Raw genomic sequence first — 15,221 nt, forward strand, 5'->3', positions numbered from 1 at the left:
CCGTCCTGTCCACCACGTGGGGACGGAGATGGCCTGTGCCGCAGGAGGGCTGGGACAGGGACTTGGCAGGGAGCCAAGCGTCCATCCCTGGCAGGCGGCCCCAGCTCTGTCATCAATCACCCAGGGTGGATGGAGCCTCACTGCTGAAAGATTCCAGAATGATCTGCCTCCACTGTTCCCTCAAGAAGGGAGGTGCCGGGCTCAGGGAGCCGGGGGCCGCCTCTTTCTCTGACCTGCAGCGATTCGGGTGGGTCTTTTCCCTGAGGCTGAGCTCCACACTCGCCCCGAGCTGTGCACCTGGGACCTCAGGAGGAGGGTTGGCTGGGGTGACCGCAGGGACGTGGGGGATGCTGTCTGCCTGCCGGCCGCAGTGGTGCAGAACTGGGCACTCGGCGGGCAGAGCTGGAAGACCGGCCGAGCCCACGCCAGGCAGGGGTGTGGGCGTGGAGCCCCCAGCACGCGTGCCCCCAGGGGTCTGCCCTCTCTTCCAGGGACCCCCGTGGAGGGTGGCCCTCAGAACTGGCCTCGGTGACGGCGGGCGAGCCTGTGCAGCGAGGAATTTGGCCTGGCCCTAACCAAGGTCTGCCCTCGGCGTCTGGGAGGTCCTCCCTCAACCCTTGGGACATTCGGGCTGGTAGGGGCCCCAGGCACACCAAATCGTGACAGTGCGGGGGTCTTTGGGTCACGTGGTGTCAGTTAACTTCAGAAGAGGGCTGGAGACTGAGGTCAGCGACTTGGACGATCAGAGCTGAAGGATCAATTGTGCCCCCGCGATGGAGCCCCAGTACAGACTCGGGACGGGGGGCTCCGGCGGCCGTGCTCCGTGTACATGGGCCCACGTGGGTGCCAGGAGGGCACCACTGTGCTGACCCACGAGAGGGACGGGGAAGCGTCCTGTTCAGAGTTTGTGCTGGCCTCTGCCCTGCAGCCGTCCCCGCGGCTGCCCCGAAACCGTGAGAGTGACAGCTTGGGTGAGTTGTGTGCGTCTTCCTAGGGAGTCACAGGACTCGCGGGTGGTCTCGGGGGCCACAGATGTGTCACGGGTGTCAGAGTGAGGGCGTTTTGTGTGGACTGTCCCTTCCAGCTTGTATCAGGTGAACCCTGGGCAAGCCCCCGTCTTCACCGTCGCCTCCCAGAGCCGCTAGGGGAGCCCCAGATGTCCGGGGGACCGGGACCCTCCATTTGCTACCTTGGACGCAGAGGACCGTGTTCCCGGGGTCGGGGGGGGGGAAGAAGAGGGCACTTGGGAGGACCTAAATGAGCGCTGGCCACAGCCCTCAGGGACTGGATTTTCTTGGCCGGAGCCGGGCGCAGGGTGGGCGGGCGCTGGGCCACCTCCCAGGGCCACGTTGCGGTCACCGTGGGGGCCCGGCCCACAGCTCCACCCCACCCAGCGGCCATCTGCACAGACCTTGAATTTCCAGCAGAATCAAAGGCTTTTTAGAGTTTGGGCAAAAATCTTGTGATTTTTTTTTTTTTTTTCAAATAGTTTGGGCTTGGCAAGTCCCAAGCTGTACTGTGCCAAGCGCTCCTTCCTCCTATAATTTAAAGAAGAAAAAACAACAAAAAACAAAACCACTGTGCATTTCAAGGGGAGCGTGGTCTGCGTGCCTCTGGTTCTACCACAGTCATCAAACTCACGGTTTGGAGAGTCTATTCCGTGTCGAAATAGCCTCGCGGAGCCTCTTCCCCGGCTTTCCAATTTCCTATTTTATTTTACTGTCATCTGTCAACCAGGAGCTGCCCCCGCCAGCCCAGGCCGCAGGTGGCTGGGGGGCCTGCCGAGGACCCCTCCCCCGGGGCCGGACCCCAGCCTGCCGGGGGCTTCCGTGCTCAGAGGCCTGTCCGCCGCCCCGCCATCCACCCCAGAGGTCAGGAATCCAGCGGCCGCTTGCCCGAGCCCCTCGGTGCCGCGACGGACACGGACCAGCGACACCACCCACGTACGTGAAGGCCTAAGGGGTCTCAGCTCAGTGTTTCGGGGGCACTTAGGGGAAGGGCTGCTCTGCCGTGGTGGGGGCTGAGGAGGCAGCATGAAGAAAGCCTTGGGGTCACGGCCAGTGCCCAACCTGAGTCCTGCCTCACGAGAAGTCCCCCGGAAAATGGGGTGAAGGACGAAGGATAAACGACGGTCTCCTGCCTGAGCAGGTGCCGGGCAGGGGGGGTCTGGAGGGGCCAAGAGCCCCGGCTGGGCTGTCGGGACAGGCGGGCTGGGGCCCCAAGATGCAGACCCCAGGTCGTGAGCTTCCAGGGCCCCTCCCTGAGCTCCCCCATCCTGCATTAGGGCATTTTCTGGGCCCACAGTGGAGGATGTGGCTGGCTCTTACAGGGCCATGTGCCGTCTGCTGAGGGGCCCACGCCCGTGTCACGACAAGCCCCCAAGGCCTATTTCTGGGACCGGGAGCCAAGTATCCACAACTCTGAACAACGGTTTCTTCCCGGCCTGAGGGTGAGCGTCCTTATATCTTCCGTGTGCCCCCCCCCCACCGTGGGTCTCCCCCCGCGGCAGAAGCCTGCCGGGCACACCAAGCCCCCAGAAGCTGTGCCTAAAGCAGTGCCCAGGTCTCAGGAGGGGTGGCCCTCTCTGTCCTCCAGCCACGGGTGGCACTTAGATCCCGCCAGTACAATCTCCCAATGACCAACTATACGGAGACGCGGGAGGAGAGACTACAGGCCCCGTGCATGACCTCCTCCCGAGAAGGTGGAGACCCCCGCCCATTCCCCCTCCAGGCCCCCCGAGGCAGGGTGGTGCTGTCCTGAGCTTGGGTGGTGCTTACTGAGCAGGTCACAGAAAGCCCAGAGGGAGGTGGGGAGGCAGCCGGCTCTACAGAGAACTTGCTAGAATGTGGGACACACAGCACCGGAAGCTGGCTACGGTAGGCCAGGCCGACAGGTGCCGTCGGTCACCCCCCGGTGGAACAGCAGCCAGAGCAAGACAGGGAAGGTGCCACTGATGCCCACGGGGTCCCTCCCACCCACGGACACCGTGACGGACACTTGCCCTGAGCCCGGGGCAGACCATCAACACAGCAGTCGGCCAGACCATCAGGACTGAAGGGCTCGGAGGCTTACCCTAGCAAACGACAGCCAGGATGGTGTCGAAGATGCTCGCGTTCCAAGTCAGGTAAATCCTGGAATGTGAGGGTAGCTCGGCGTCAGAGAACCTATGACTATAATTGACGGCAGTGAGAAGCCAGAAGGGACAAATGACCCGCTCATCACAACAGGTGTGGGAAAATCCCACCTCTTTCCCTACTAAAACGTTAAAAGGAAACCTCTTAGCAAGGAAAGAAGACTTCCCCAATTTGATGAGGATTTCTTCTAGAAACCTTCAGCCGACACCACGGTTAATGCTGACGCTTCAAAAGGAAGGAAAAACAAGTATCTTCATGATTGTCAATATTTTAAAATATTTCGTCATCTACCAACATTTTACTAGAGATGCCAGTCAAGATAATAACGTATTTAAAAAAAAATAAAAGACATAAGTATTTGGAAATTAAAAGATTAAGTTGTGGCTAATAGTCAACTGAAATCCTGTTAGAATTCGTTAGATAAGTGGGGTGCCACGCTGGCTCTGTCCATAGAGCATGCAAGTCTTGATCTCAGGGTCGTGAGTTTGAGCCCCGCAGTGGGCACAGAGCCTACCTGGGGGGAAAAAAAGGAAAAAAAGAATCTAATCAGATTGTGAAGGAAAAAATCAATCTTCAATAGTCACTAACTGTCCTGCACACAGCAACAACCAATGGAAATATATTGTCAAAAATACTGTTTCTAGAAGCCCAAAACTTCTAAAAATAAACCCAATAATTTAAAAGCCTAGACAACGAAAAATGGGGCGCCTGGGGGCTGAGTCAGTTAAGCATCCGACTTCGGCTCAGGTCATGATCTCACGGCTCGTGGGTTTGAGCCCCACGTCGGGCTCTGGGCTGACAGCTCAGACCTGGAACCTGCTTCGGATTCTGTGTCTCCCTCTCTCTGCCCCCACCTCCTTGCTTGCACTCTCTCTCTGACTCTCAAAAATAAATAAACATTAAAAAATAAATAAGAGCTTAGATGGATGAAAATTATAAAACTTTACTGAAAAGCAATAAAAAGTGAATAAAGGGAGAAATGTGAAATACAAAGAATTCTCAATTTTGAGGAGAAAGAAAGCAGTTCTAGAACTTTTCTACAGAATCAGGGCAATTCTCTTCTGCTGTTTATGGGATCTGACAGGCTGAACCCAACGTTCTTAGGACGGAGAACATTTGAATGAAGAGAGCCAAGAAACGTTCAGAACTAAGCAATACACGTCCTGTATAACTAGTGTTCACATCAGTGTGGTCTCAGCCCAGGCAGAAATATACAAAGAAATCCAAGGATAAGGGCCCAGAAATAGACGCGCGGGTGTTGGACTGTGTATTTACTGGCATTTCATCAGTGGGGGAGGGGGAGGGAGAGCTTCAACCCAGATTTCCAGGCAAGAGCCTGATCTTTAATCCATAAAGAGCTCCTCAAAAATCAATACGAAAACAACGAAGGTGAAAAATGGTGACGTGCCTGAATGCACGGGCCACCGGGAAGCACAACAGAGGCCGTGAGTCTGTGAGAACACGCCTCGGGAAGCACACGCACCCTCCCGAGACAGCACCTCTCGTCTCCAGGTAGCAAAGAACCACCACATCTGTGAACAGGTGCTGCCCTGACCCGGTGCCCTTGGAGGACAGCGTGGCCGCATCCGTGGAAACTATTAAAGCGCCCGTCCCACGTCTCAGCAGACGTGTCTCTGAGCGTCTCTCCTATAGAACCTGTCACGTGTGCTCACACAAAGCCACTGGTGCGGTTTTAATGTCATTTTGTTTGAAATAACCACACTCTTGAGCAGAGGCGTGGTTCCACAGACGGAAAATGCAGCCACTTTGCAGAAGACAGGCACTGGATTGAAAGTAACAAGGGGATCTTGTTACAGACGTGGAAAGACCGCTGGGACTTACAGTTCGGTTTACAAAAAAAAAAAAAAAAAAAAAAAGCTGCACAACAATGTGCTCAATCAACCCGAACAGATGTGCCCACATAAGAACCCAGAGACAGTTCTAGACGGGCACGCCTGCAGTGTTAGCCTCCATCATTCTGGATGGAGGATGAGATTTGGGAGTGTATACAGGGACTTTATTCTTATTATTCTTATTATTATTTTTCATATACTTCTGAACGTGGAGTTTCGTTTTAACGTCACGTATACGTGAGTTACTAGGGTTTTGGGGTTTGGGTACTTTTAAGTTTCTGGGAAACTTTCTGGTTTGTTGGTCACACAAACCAGATCTTGCCTGAGGGCAGCCGTCTTCAGCCACTTCGGCCTCCTCCTTCCCCAGCACCTCCACCATCCCTGACAGGGGCTGCGGCGCATGGTCCCCCACCCCAAGGCGCGGCGAGCTGAGCCTCCTGACTGGACGGCCCCCTCGTGGGCTCAGATCAAGCGTGTTGACATGTAAGCCCCAGGGCTGCAAGCCCTCCCACTAGCCCGTCCGCGTCCTGTCACCCCAGGGCCCGGGTCCACTCGGCACGGCAACCGCGCCTCGCTCTGGATGTCTCGAACCCCGGGAGGGGGACGTGGCCGCCATGGGAAGTCTCTGCGTGTTTTCCACACCGCAATTAAATTGCGATGCCCGATTCCTGACGGCTTGAAGGCGCAGCTGTAGAGTTGGCCATTCGTCCAGAATAGCTCCTTCCGGAAAATGTGCAGGCAGGGTGGGAAGGAGCCTGAGGCCAGAGGAAGTGGCCCCCCCGGGGCTGGGGGGTCTTCCTGAGGCACCGAGAGGGGTCAGAAAGCACACCGGCTGGTGACCCACTCTTCTGTTAGAGGCGGGACACGTTGTCTGCGTCCCACTAGAGCCTGGTTCTGAACCCGGCCCCGAAGGGCGCGTCCTGCCCGCACAGGAGAGGCTCCGGGACACCAGCCAACTGCGGTCTTCGTGGTAGGAACAAATCCTGGGGCAGGTCCGTCGGCCTGGACCGGGGCATATGGCAAATGTCCAGGTATGGTCACTCGGGTGCTAAGGTGGGGCTGAGTCAAGCCTGGGCGAAGCTGACTGTCCCCCCTGCCCCCTCCCCCACTGGGAGTTCCCGAGCCCAGGAGCCAGAGGTGGGGTCAGGGATAGGGGCTGGATGGACCACAGCCACACACACACGTGGCCCTGCCCGGGCTGGGCTGCCGGCTTGCAGGCGAGACGAACGAGGTAACCGACACCGGGGCCGGCTCCCCTCGAGCACTCCGGGCCTGCTCTGTGCGGCCCATGCCCTCCCTGTGCTGGTGGGCGACGCACTGAGTCCGTACGTGGAAGCTTCCACGGCAATTTGACGTCGTGAGGGCGTGGCTCTTGCACACCACAAAAGTGGCAATCCAGGGGTCGTGGATGGGACACTAAACACACAGCCCCTGGCCCTCGTCTCTGAGTTTGAGAAGCTCCGCTTCCCCCAGGGGAACTTCCTCCCCCGACTCCCGCCCCTCCCAGGGGACCCTCCAGAGAGGCTCCTGCTCTCACTGCAGCCCCAGGCTTCCCAGGGACAAACTCCAGCGTCACCGTGACAAGTGTGGTCTGATCCGGGCCTGAAGTTAAAGTGAGGACACCCTAAGGCTGCTCCTTCTCCTGACTCTGGCGTCCCAGGCTGTGGGCATTCTGGACGGCACTCGTCATGACCACAGCGAGAACGTCAGGGCCCCGCAGGGCGTCAACATTTTAATCCAGTTGAGGGGCGCCTGGGTGGCTCTGTCGGTTGAGCGTCTGACTCTCGATTGCAGCTCGGGTCATGATCTCACGATTCGGGAGTTCAAGTCCCGAGTCAGGCTCCATGCTTGGGATTCTCTCTCTCTCTTTCTCTCTCTCTCTGCCCCTCCCCTGCTCTCTCTCTCTCTCTCTCTCAAAATAAATAAATAAACTGTAAAGAAAAAAGAATTAATCCAATTTATACTTCCAAACAACCTGGTTTTCTTTTGCTCTGTTTTGTTATTGAGGTAAAATCCACAGAACATAAAACGAACCATCTGAAAACGTACCATTCAGCGCATTTAGCGCGTTCAGTGTTGTGCCATCGACACCTCTGTCCGGTTGTGAACCATTTTCATCCCCCAAAGAGAAAGCCCTCGCCCATTAGCGGTTGCCCCTTGCTTCTCCCTCCCCCTCGCTCCTGGCCTCACTGATCTGCCTTCTGTCTCCGTGGATTGCCTGTTCCGGACTTTTCCTATAAGTGGAATCACACAATGCGGCTTTTGTGTCTGGTTTCTTTCACTGAGCATAACAATCTCAAGGTTCACCCCTGCCGCGGAGAGCGTCGGAACATCATTCCTTTTAGTGGCTGAATGATACTCCACTGTGTGGACGGACCCCACCGCACTTACCTTTGCTTTAGGCGACGGGCACGTGGGTCCTTTCCTCTTTGCGACCGCTGTGAATAAAGCTGCTGTGAACATTTGTGTACAAGTGTTTGTCTGGAGCCCCGGTTTCAGTTCTCTGGGTGTGTACGTAGGGGTGGAGAAGCTTCATCAAGTGACCATTCGACGTTTTACTCTTCAGGATCCACCAAACCGTTTTCCAGAGTGGCCGTCCCGTCCCGTGCTCCCGCCAGCAGCGCCCAGGCGTTCCACGTTGTCCACATCCTGGCCAGCACTCGCTACTTTCCCCCCCATTCTAGGCATCCTCGCGGGCATCTCAGCGTGGTTTTGAGTTGCGTTTCCCTCTTTTCACGTGCTTGTTGGCCATTTGCACGTTTTCTTGGGAAAAGTTCCTGTTCGGGTCCTCCGTCCATTCTTGACCTTTTGTTGCTGAGCTGTGAGAGTTCATTATATATCCTGACACGAGGTCTCTATCAGGGATATAATCCGCAGACGGCCTCTCCCGAGCGTGGGCCGTCTATACACTCTCTCGATGCCCGGAAGTTTTTAATGTCGACAGAGTCCAATTTATCCAGTTTTTTCTTGACTGCCTGTGCCTTGGTGTCGTAGCGAAGAACCTCTCACCCACTCCGAGGCGGCGAGGAGCCCCCCAGCGTTTTCTTCTGAGACTTTCACAGTTTTGACTCCTTCCATGTGGGTCTTTGATCCACTCTGAGTTCCTTTTTGTGTGCGGTGTGAGGTAGGGGCCCAGCACCATCTGTTGAAGGACTTTTTGTCATTGAACGGTCTGGGCTCCCTTACTGGGAATCAGTCGGCCACCGATGTATTCGGGTTTATTTCCATCTTCCTGTGGGTCTGTAAACCTACAGACCAAGGTAAACCTTAGGCCAGCATCGTGCCGTTTTGACTTGTTTTGTAGCTATGCAGTAAGTTCTTCAATTGGGAAGTGTGAGTCCCTCAGTTCTCTTTGTTTGTATAAGATTATTTGGCTAATCAGGGAACAACCTTGTTTTCTGCCCATTTTCCCTGTAAGAAAATGGAGGCAGAGGCAGCAGGAGGCGGAGTGGCCTGCCAGGGTGGCCCAGCCGATCATCAGCAGTCAGGCAGCAGCAAGGTGGGAGGGCAGGCAGGGCGTGGGCCCCAAGGCCGGGAGGGGAACCGTATATGTAGGGTCAGGAGCACCTGCACGCATGGCCTCGGCCTGGTTCCACCCTCACTGGCTGACCCCACCCCCGCTCCATGTGCCTCCCAGGCCGAGGCTTCGGGCACAGCAGGCCGGCACCCCCAGCTCCCTCCTCCGGCTCTGTCTCTCCCTGGCCAGACCAGGCTGAGCCCTCGCCTCAGGGGGCCCTCAAGAGGGGTGAGCTGCCCGTCTCTCCCCTTCCAGGGAACACCATTTCCAGACCCTCACAGAAGGGTGGGTGCTCAGACCCTCACGGAAGGGTGGGTGCCTCTAGGGAGGGGCCACTCCACTTCCAGGGCCTGTCCCTCTCCAGCAAGGACCGGCCATGGCCCTATCCTGCTCCCCTAGAACTGACCCAATGGACTGTGGTCACCAGCCTCTCCTCTGTCACTCAGTTCCTCAGCTCTGTGCCTCCTTCATCCTTGGAGATGTTCCTGCTGTGCTGTGGGGATGCACAGCTGCCCACGAGCAGTGCCAGGGACCTGAACCCTCCCTCGCCTTCGGCTGCACCCACCCGGCCAGCCCGTCCCCACACTCTCCCCTGCCTCTGAGACCAGCAGCCAGCCCCCCCATTTCGAGAAGACCAGCCCCTCCTCCTGCAGGCCTCCGGGGTCCCACTCCCCAGCTCAGCCCTGTTTCCCTGGGGTGGGGTTGCTCATGTGGGCCATCAGATGTCCCCTCCCACGCAGCAGGATTTTACTGCCACACAGAGAAACACACAGGCGGACCTGGTGCTTCCCCTCAGCTGCCAGAGGGGCTGGAATCTTCTCTCAGCCCCACCTGTCGGTGCCTGCCCCCCACGGTCCATGTTGGGATTTGTCCCCATCTGCCGAGGTGGCGAGACCCTGCCCCTTGGACTCTGGCAGGTCCCCCCTGAGCAGAAGTGTCTTCCTTGCAGCCCCTGATTTCCTCCCCACACCCCAGTCCTGCTCTGCCCCAGCCAGCCTCATACATTCCAGGCGGGTCTGAGTACCACGTGTCCATACCGGGTCCGCACCGGACCCCGGACCCTGACCCAAGACGGGCCTGGAGCCTCCTTGGCCAGGTGCACAGACCCCGCCCCTGCTCAGGAGCTGCCAACCAAGGCAGGATTTGTTTCTTCTTTAAAATGACAAGTGGAAACCAGGTTTCCAGCCTCGTGGTGGACCCCTGGTCACCACGGTGCCGGGGGGACAGGGCCCAGTGCGTGGGCAGCACCTGTCGTCAACCAGCTCATCCAGAAGTAAGTCCTGCACTGGGCACCTTGAGCTCATCTGCGCCCCGGAAACTGCTCTGTGTCTTGGGCACTGAGCACGCCCTGGGGACAGGCTGGTCCACACCTTGGGAAGGGTGACAGAGGGACAGTGGAAGGCCTCACCCAGCAGAGTGACTTCCCCGGGAGGTCTCAGGAGTCACATCTGCGTGCACACAAGGCCCTCAGCTCCGAGCCTCTTGAACTGGAAGTAACCCCTCAGACCTGCCCTAAGATTAGAGGAAGGTTCTGGGGGTAGGCCGGCGACGTCCTGGGAGGGGGAAGAGTTTGGGTTAGTTTATTGGACCAGTCAGTTCAGCCGGGGGTGGGGGGGGGGGGTGCAGGGAGTGGGCCGGGCCCGGACGCACACCGGCTAAGGGCCCTCCTGCTCTGTCTGCTCCGCGGGCCAAGTCGCTGCGGCTTTTGCCTGAAGTTGGCGTTGGAGCAGCCGGCCTGGCCACACAGACTGGAGAGGGAAAAGACTGAGAAGCCCAGGAGGGCAGGGGGGCAGGGAGGGGGGCAGGCCGAAGCCACGAGAGGGAGAGCAGGCAGCCGAGCAGGAACGCACCGAGCTCGCGGGGCTCCGGCACCCAAGGGGGCTGCGCACGCGTTTCCGCGCACCGGGCCCCGGGAGCGCTTGGTCCCGACATGTCAGGCTGCGCCTGGTGCTCTGTGTCTGGGCTTCCCCTTCCTCCAGGAGCCGGGCCAAGGAGCCAGAGAGAGCAAGGCAGCCCAGGGAAAACCACTCCCGGCCCCAGGCCAGAGCTGAGTGTGTGGGCCCCGTCCTCCAGCCGGGTGTGTGCTCAGACCTGGGAAAGCGCCCCCAGCAGCATCTCCTGGAGGTGCGGCCCGCAGCCCCGAGTGGGTGACCGAGCCTCGCACGGCTGCCCCGCCCCTGGCCTCGGATAAGAGAGGCACGCCCAGACCTCTGGCTGATCAAAGGGCTTGCTGAGCCGAGCACACTGCCAAAGAGCTTCTCCTTGAAGTCCACTGCCCCCAGCAGCGGTTTGGGGAGAGGCGGGGCTGGGCACGGCTAGGACCACCTTTGCAGAATAATGGCACCCATGTTTTCTGCGTCCTGCGAACTCCACCCGGCTCCTGCCCCGAGGGGCAGCCTGCCAGGCGTGGGGAGCAAGGGCGCCCTGTAGCTGAGACTCAGAGCCCAGCTGCTCTGGATTGGGAACCAGGCCTAGGCTGGTGAGGGGGAAGCTTCCAGAATCCCACTGAGCGCGCCGCAGACCCAGACCGAGGCTGCGTTTCAGACACTCCATACTAGAGCAATCCCTGGGGGTGGTCTTGGGCCCAGGTTCTTTGTAGGACAAGAGAACAAACAGCTTATTGAGCTGACGTGAGAGACTCAAAGCGACTTCCCCAAGTGTCGCCATCAAGAGGCGGGGAGCCATTGTAAGTGGGTGCATCCTCAAGGCAGCAAAGGTCAGAGGGCAGCTCCCTTCCTGTCTCCATGGTTCTGCACAGCCACTCAGAGTCCACCAGCCGAGCTGCTGTCCATTGGAGACCCCGACTGCCGCTGCAGAGAGCCCTGCCTCGCTAAGCCCCTGCCTGGCCCGTGTCACACCCTCTCCATCAGCCACGCCCTGTGGTGCCCACTTCCTCCACCAGGTTGCTTCCCAGGGGTCCCTAGCGCCCTCTGCTCTGCCCAGGGGTCCCTAGCACCCTCTGCTCTCCCCGGGTCATCGTGACACCTCCCAGGGTCCCAGTAGGTCAGGGTGTCACAGCCCAGCCATCCCCGCCCAGTGGTCTCTGACTGCCAGCAGGACTCAGCCCTTATCGCGGGACACAGCTGGCAGTGACATTCTGAGCAGGCACGCGTGAATGGAAGTGACTTTAATTGTTCAGTCTACTTGGAAACTCACTTTTGGGGGTGGCCAAAAGTCATCACGAGACCCAACAGAAAAAGACCCCCGTTGCTCCCCAGTAGCCGGGGAGCTTCCATGTCTCCGGAGGAAGTGCAGGCCAGTGGCCCATGGCCCTGAGTCCGAGGTCTGTCCTCTTCTGGGCCATCGGGGCCCCACATGCCAGGACTCCTCCTGGCCAGGGGCGGGAGGCAGGGGGCAGTGGGACCCTGAGAAGCAGTGCCCTCCAGGACTCAGGTCTCTCCTCAAGAAGAGGAAATGTGGGGGGCCCACACGCCCCCCCCCCGGCTGACTCTAAATGGTCCCTTTCTTCCCAGCTCCTCACTTGGTGCCACCAAAAGGGCAAACCCAGTGACTGTCACACACCACTTGCTCAGGACCATTTCCCTTCCCACGAGCGCATAAACACCTGCTTCACTCCTGCCTTCCTTCGTGCTGTCGTGTTTGTGCCTGCCCGGTGGTCGGGGCAGCTCCCCAAGTCAGGAAGGGCTGGTCCCATCCCAGGGGCTGGGACAAGGGGCACAAACGGAGGACTCTGTCAGCCCCACACCCTCACCTCCGGAGCTCCCCGCGATGACCCCACCCAGTCCCACTGCTGCTCCCACGCGACCGATGGCTGTCCCACGCGTGGGTGACAGCACGTAGGGGCGCGCAGGGTGAGGCTGGCCTGGCAGGCTCACGTGGTCCTCCCCAGCGTAACCTGGCCCTGCTCCTGCCCCTCCAGGCTGCTGGTGCCACGCTGTGCCCTGTCCTGGCCAACAAGCATCCCTCATCCTGGGCTGTCCAGGCCCACGGCGGGAAGCAGGGCGGGCTCAACAGAGGCAGCCTGTGTCTCAGGAGCAGGAGGTCTCGGCCGGCACCTGGAGCAGCTGCTCTGGGGCCTATGGCCCGGGTCGGAGAGTTCGTCCTCGCCCGGTACCCGTGTACACAGTCTGTAAAACGTAAGCACGCCCCGTGGGTGGGGGAGCAAGGAAGGCCCTGGGAACCAGACGACGCGAGAGAGAAGACGGAAAGGGAGGTGCAGCCAGCCCCTCCCTTCAGGCCCCCACATCTGGCAGCCTTCCGCAGAGCCACCTCCAGCGGCGACCATCTAGCCGTCCCAGGTCTGCTGCTGCCTCGCCAGCTGCCCCCTGCACGTGCCCTCCGGCCCCTCGTCATCAAGGCTCTCCGGCAGGTACAGCCCCAACCAGAGCCACGAGGACCATCCCACTTGCTGACCCCCCACCCTTGGCCATGTGCCGACCCCAAGGAAGGGCCCTCATCACAGCTCTTCTTGCCCCTGTGGGATGCTGAAGTGATTCGTTGACCTTGCAGGTGGTGGGACTGACCTTGCAGGTGGTGGGAAGGATTTCTCTATGGGATGGAGGAGCCCGGGCAGGGCGGCGCTGGAGACCTGAGCTGTGCGCGCGGTGCACGGACATTCCGGCCACACTGTTGTCTGAAGGCCCGGAAATGCACTGGACACTGACCCCACCCTGAGGAATTTCCCAGCGGTCGGATTAAGAGGTGGCAACAGCGATCACCATAACAACCAGACAGAGAGAGAGGCTCGGGCGAGTTTAGGCCCGGGTCCAGGCTCTTGCCTGACCTGGAGGCCAGAGGTGAGCTCCTACAGTGCCCAGTGCCCGGGCCGGTGTTCCTAACCCTATCGGGGGCTGCCTGCCAAGCCGGGCGGGCATGTGGTGTGGAGGGGGAGGTGTCCGGGCAGCTGTGCCAGGGGGAGACAAGAAGGAACAGGCCCGCGTGTCTGTGTGTGCCGTGCGGGGGTCCGTGAGTCACCAACATGACGAGGCAGCAGGTGCGTGGGGAGGGCAGGAGGTCTGCACACTCGGGTTGGGTCCCCAAAGCCTCCCTCTGGTACAATGACTCAGTGTCTCCGGGTGAAGGGGGCAGCCTTCTCTGGGAGGCAGGGCAGGAGACCCCAGGCCCCTTCTGGGGCTGCAGAGCCAACTGCTCCCGTGAGTCCCAAGGGAGGGAGGGCCCCCCACCCCCGCTCACAGCCCACACAGCCGACACCCTGCACGCACCGGCTACCGTTCCCTGCAGTGAGGGGAGACCACAGCCCTGAGGCTCTTATTGCCACACGGTAGTTATCTCGGGGTCCTCTGCCAAGGGTACTGACTCGTTTGCCGTCCTCCCGTTTCTGCCAGTTAGGTATGTGGGTTCATGGCCTGGGGGCCTGGGGGCCTGGGGGCCTTGGTGGTCTTTGAGGCCTTTGCCCCAGGGCAGTGGGGAGAGTGGAGGCCAGGGGAGGGGCGCAGCAGCTGGGGAGGAAAGGAGCCCGGAAGCCCTCCAGATACCAGAGCCCTCAGCTTCCTACCTCCCCTACCACTGACCCTCATCCCCACTTCCCCTGCAGCTAGGGCACTGCCGGCCCACCCACTCTGACCACCTCGCGTGCTGCCCCACCGGCCTCTCCCATCAAGCTCTCTGGCCTGCACGCCCTGCTCACCCCCCGCCCCCGGCTACCTGACCTGTTGTTGGCCCCGAACCCATCCCTGCTCCGAGGTTACCCGCCACCGCCCAGTGACCCCAGCCTATAGAGACGTTCTGCTTGGGTCACATTGGATTCTCCAGGACCCACGCGGAGGAGACCAAAACCCGGCTGAGCACGTCCAATAACTAAGTCGTTGGCTGCCTCCCTACAGGGCTGAGAAAGGGTGGGGTCGGGCGTCCCAGCTAGTTTCCGGCGTACAGCCCCCCGCCCCGACCCTCCCCACCAAAATCTCAGGTGTGAGCCGGAGCCGTGGGACAGGCCACTGAGGTGGACGTGGGGGGCGAGGGGCCGGGACGGCGGTGCAGGCCAGGAGGGGGACGGCGCGCGGAGGGGAAGGCGGCGCTGCGGGAGCGGACACGCGGGCGCGCCGCCAGGGTGCAGGGAGGCAGGGCGGGAGCGAGGGAGGCGAAGGTGGGAGGGATGCCGATTTCGGCTGGGGGGCGGGGAAGCCCCTGATAGGCGCGCGGGAGGCGTGACGTCACGTCCGGCGGGGGAAGCCCTGCCTCAGCACCCCCGCCCCCGCCCCCACAGGTGGTGCCGCCGCCGCCGCCGCCCCGGGCGCTGGGCGTGGGGGACCCGCCCTCGGGGACCCCGACGCGGCCCCGGCGCTCCCCGGTAGCCCCGCCCTCCCCCCCCCCGCGAGCGCCCCGCAGCGCGGCGCGAGCCGGCGGCCCCAGGCCTCGGGGAGCGGGAGGAGCGCCCGGTGCGCCCCGCCGCTCCCCGCCCCTGCTCGCCCCTCCCGCCCCGCCCCTGCTCGCCCCGCCCCGCCCCGCCCCCGCCCCGGCAGCCGAGGGGCCGGGCCGCCGGCAGGGGAGGCGCCGAGCCGGGACTGCGCGCTCGCCCGCCGCGCTCTGTGCCGCCCGACCGAGCGGCCGGACCTCGCGCCCCGCGCGCCCCGCGCCGCCGGCTTTTGTTGTCGCCGCCTTCTCGGCCGCCGCTGCCTGCGGACCGCGAGCCGCACGCTCCGGGACCTTGGCTCTGCCCTTCGCGGGTGGGGGCTGCGCGGCCCAGACCGGGATCCGAGAGAGGCGCGGGCGGGCGGGCGGCCGGGGCGCCCCGGCCCC

Source organism: Panthera leo, chromosome C1 (genome assembly GCF_018350215.1).
Source record: "Panthera leo isolate Ple1 chromosome C1, P.leo_Ple1_pat1.1, whole genome shotgun sequence".
NCBI lineage: Eukaryota > Metazoa > Chordata > Mammalia > Carnivora > Felidae > Panthera > Panthera leo.